We start from the raw sequence: 4,960 nt of genomic DNA on the forward strand, positions 1-4,960 counted from the left end.
AATGTCAAACCCCTCTATTTTTGAATCAATGTTATATTCTTAAGATCAGTTGATTTTCCCTTTATTTGCAGAAGCCAGTGTTATTTTAATGTTATTCTTGCAGTTTTTAGGAAGGAAATGCAATGTATCACCCTATACATCTGCACTGCACTTTAAATGCGAGAGCACATGCTGCCAGAAATGCCTGTAAATATCTATGTATTCTAGCATATGAAAGCCCTATCTTCAGTGAAAGTAAGCTGTCATGAAAATGGAGTAAGATATCAAACAGGTGAACAAATTTGTGATTTGTTAAGTTTAACATCTCAAAGCTATGAGGTCTATTAAGTTACATCCTCCTATTACATTAGTTTTTTGTAATAATGTCCATTGTGCACCACTTCATGCAGTTATGCCGCATATACCAATTTCTCTCACCCAAAACTTATCAATCCACATTAACATAGCCCTGTGTGCTCAATCCTTAATTGTTTTATTCTGTATGTCTGTTTTATTAAATAGAATGAGAGATTGTGGTGGAAATGGGGAGCAGTCGAAGGCACAACTGCAGCCCTGCCAGCACGTTTGGGTGGCTCTGAAAAGAGCCGTTATCTTCGAAATCCCAGCTCCAATGTGAGGCTGTAAGAAATGATGATCTACAGGTTGCTGTCCTTGGCACCAATAACTGTGGCCTGCATCTGAATATGAGGCTGCAAGTCCGATTCTCAGCAGCATTTCGATGAAGGCAAAAGACACGGAGGCATACCATGCTGTTCCCTCTTGATAGAGGTACATATTCCTTCATGCTGAAATAGCCATCTGACCCGTCGCAGTGACTTAATGGTTAGGGCGCTTGGCTGCTGAACCCAAGGAAGTGAGTTTTATCTTGCGGCCTTTTTTCAATGGACGCAAAAAGCAAGGAGCCCATGTAGTGTGTGATGTCAGTGCATATCAAAGAACCCCAAGGTGGAAGAGCTTCCCAGACAATTCCTGTATGGTACCCGCCGGGATGGCGCAGTGCTTGCGGCGCTTGACTACTGTTCCCAAGGATGCAGGATCGAATTTCGATATCGGCGGCCGCTTTTCGATGGTGCCGAAAAGCAAGGCGTCCGTGTGCTGTGCAATGTCAGTGCACGTTAAAGAACCCCAGGTGGTCGAAATTTCCGGAGTTCTCCACTTTGGCATCTTTCATAGCCTGAGTCGCTTTGGGACGTTACAACCACAAACCAAACCAAACTTCCTCTATGGTGGTTCCCATAGCCTAAGTTGCTTTTGGGCATGAAAGCAAACCAACAGCAATAAGAGATTTCACTGCAAGGGGAGAAGAGGAAAAATAATGTGCCCTCGCTTGTATTTAAGCTTCAAGCATTGAACTTGGTTCCTGATATACGAGATAACGCCTTATGTGTAGCTGAGAGCTCTCAATTGGTGTTTTGAAGAAATCTTTGCCATTTGGCAAGATGCCAGCCTTGACATTATCTTTATGCACTTCAACAATGAGAACAGCACAGTTGTCTATTAAGAAGCAGTCGCCCACTTTCACATGTCGGTCAACTCTTGTACAAGTCTGTGTGCACTCTCTTGCTTCTGACATCCTGCGGCTGAGCTGTGCCAGTGGCTTGTTCGTAGTTCTCAGCTTCTTCTTAACCTTTCCTAAGTAACTTTCGAAAGGAAAAGCACTGAAATCATCCACAGGCCCATGCTGAAGACACTGCTCTGCCAAGTGCACCAAACTGTGTACGTTGTACACCAGCTGCTTCACCCCATATAGTACACCGAACTGCTGAACAAAATACCTCAGCAAGTCCCGGGGAAAGCTGTTCAGAACTACATGGTATTCAGGTGCAGCGAGTATTCGCAAAGCCACATGTAACTGTAGGAAGCGTTCATACTTTTCTTTGGGCAGGAGAGATTTCAGAACAACAGGTCCTAGGTAGAGCAGAAATGTTCTGAATTCAGTCGCTTTCCAACGATCCAACTCCTCTGTTCCTCTGGGTTTTCGCTGGAAGAAACTTGGAAAGGTTTTAGCTGTTTCTCGCAACCTGTTGATGAGTTCACTTTGCTCATCTCTGCTCAGTCGGGCAGCGTGCCCTTGCGAGACCCAATTTCTTTACAGCCGCCGCATTACACCCAGACAGACAAGGTGCATGTATTCCGTAGGAAAGCATGCCACCATATCAACATCCAACTTGGTGAAAGGGGAAACACCAGTGTGGTGCCGCTTCTTGTGCACGAAATGATACATCACTTCGCTGCGGTGCATGAAGGTCAGGAAATGTCAGCCTGCTTTCCACATAGCGACCATTTTGGCAGCATCTTTCACAAGCATGGTAGCCTCCGTGTCCTATAATTGCCTTTACAAAGCTCCTTGCTGGGGCATCGCAGATCACAGCTGTCAGTGTCACAGTGGCACTAGTCCCTTTCAGAAGTAAACCGCTGCTTCTCAGACTGTAGACTTCGTCTAGGAATTGAGCGAGAAATTGCTCCAGACAAGGTGGCTTCCCTGCACTACAGTACACACTGATCATAAATGGTGCAGAGTTCTTGAAGTTCGTTATGCGGCAAGCTCTGCAGTTCGCTTGGCCACCCCTTAGTTTGAGATTGTGGTACTACCGCAGGTGTGCTCCAGCTTCAAATGAGATGGCGCCATGAAGTTAGCTGCACAGAAAAGGACTTGTTCCGAAAAACATGCTAGCAACACCATGCTACTGTTATTTACATTTTGAAAGCAGCCACTCATGAACCACGCATGTGGTGAGAATTCACACGGGACCAGGTCAAGTGTAGTACAGTCGAGTCTACTTATAACAGATGCACTTATAATGAACGCTCACTCGTTACGAACCAGGGTACCGTCAAAATATGCATTAGGGCTAGGAAACTGTCTCAGATTCAATAAACAACCGTGACCATAACACTTTGTTACAATAAAAAGAAAGGGGAAGCCTGGTGACCCGCCACACAACTGCAGTTGAAAGTCGCACGCTTGCTGCGAATGCGGAGAACAACGAGCACATCCCAGGTATTGGCTCATCTAGTGTCCACCTACCATAGGACAGGTTACAAGGTCTGTCGGTGCACATGTGTACCCTGGATGGGTAAATATTCTAATGTAAAAGCAAATGAGTGGCAATCACGTAAAAGGACCAGTCAAAAACCACCATCTCCGATTTGAGTTATGAATAATAGTCGAGGTATGCGGTCCTCGCCCACCAAGACTGGCGCGTGTGTCATTGACCGAGTCGAATCTCGAGCTTCTGCACTGCTGCCACGTGGAGGCGGCACACAAGAAAACAGATGTGTAGTATGTCCTGCGCACACATGCACTGTAGTAGCTTGGGCACTGCTATTTTGTGGAGAATCGAAGAGTTGGGGGGCAAACTACGAAATGGCATAAGCGCCTCATTAGCTATCGTTATTCCGCGTTCATCAAGCAGCTGGTCCGCAGACTGTTTCGGGCAGGAGCATATGATCACGCTGCAAAGCTTAGAAGGCAGCTTGATAGTGTCCGATTTGAATAAACAGATGTCCAAAAACGACTCTTGGAAAAAAACAAATGCCACTTTTGTAGAAGTTTGCATTCTTTTGGCTGAAATAAGGGGAGTCCACATGAACTTTGGATACAACGAACAACATCCATGCAATTGTTATAAGTGGGCTTGACTGTATAATCACGTAGCCTTTAATGAAAATTTTTCATGAATGCTGCTCCTACCAGAACTTGAGAAAGGGTGAAGGTAGGTCACACATTGTGTGCACCTAAACCCACACATACCAACTGTGTTCACTCAACACTGAGAACACCATTTCTAGGAGCAGTGTAAGTACATGGCCTTAGCATGAGGCCGTAAGTGCTGGTGCTACCAGTGAGGTTACAGGTATACACACCGTTAGCCAGACCTGGCTGCTCAGTGCTGAATGTCTTGTATGGAATGCCACACAAGACACACCTGTACGCTGCAGTAGCTATAGTAGTATCAAGACATCCAAAAACGAATTATCATTGAAAGCTAGCCTACTTGGGCTTCGATTGGCATTACTGTAAACAGTGCAGTCAATAACCAAGTGATGAAGTGGGCACTTGTGTGACACTGGAGCAAGTGTCGCAAGGATTATATTACCTAATTGCTATTGAGAACAGCCCACATAGTATCGAAGTGTATGCAACAGATCGAGCATCCAGTGTATGCCATTGAAATTATTGTGGTACACATTACCGGAAAGCTAGCAAGAGTTCATTGTCACCAGTACTCTGCAAGCAAGTCTGTAATAACCTTTCTGTACATTGGATTCAGGTTGGTTGAACAGGCACCAATAAGCAGATTAGGGAAACATTCAGCTTTCCACCAAGCTTCTAGTTTCAAACGCAGTGCTGCCAATCTAAACTAGATAACAAAGAAGCCAACTGCCAATCTAAACAATAGATAACAAAGAAGCCAACAGACACAAAGGGAAGCATAGGAGAATGGTAAAAAAAATCCCTTATGCTTTCCTTTGTTTCAATGGCTGTTGGCTCCTTTGTTGTCTGTCATAACGAAGCCCCTCCCTACATTACTTTGCAGTTCTGAAACATGTTACAAAATAGTATACATTTCATTGAAGGTTATCACACCCGGAAGAGTTGCTTGTGATTAGCATCTAAAATTTTCATAAAAATCCATTTTCAAAAAAAAAAAAAAAACAACCTGTAACAATTTTTGATGTGAGAGTGCAGTTTAAGGTAGAAACACAAAGAAAACAACAATGCTCTCATCATAACAAATTGCCATATGCAGAACAGCAACAGCAAAGCACTGAAGAAAAAAAAAGATTTTCTGGATTGTTTTAGATGTGCTACAATGACGTATTAACATAGTATTCACAAAATCCCTTTGTCCGTGCTTTGCTCCGTTCTCGTCCTTGCCGCTCTGAGCGCAGTACTCTTTTTTGTACCAAGGTAAGCGGTGAAAATAAATTAAATATATCGACTATAGCATTAATA

The 4,960-nt window shown here is 44.1% G+C and overlaps 1 pseudogene; it reads right to left on the reverse strand.

Moving 5' to 3' along the window:
- Positions 1-1,333: 1,333 nt before the first annotated feature.
- LOC146187061 (uncharacterized) lies at positions 1,334-2,507 on the reverse strand (annotated as a pseudogene).
- Positions 2,508-4,960: the final 2,453 nt, after the last annotated feature.

The sequence above is a fragment of the Amblyomma maculatum genome, chromosome 6 (assembly GCF_055883805.1).
Source record: "Amblyomma maculatum isolate TAMU_Amacu chromosome 6, ASM5588380v1, whole genome shotgun sequence".
Taxonomy (NCBI): Eukaryota; Metazoa; Arthropoda; class Arachnida; order Ixodida; family Ixodidae; genus Amblyomma; species Amblyomma maculatum.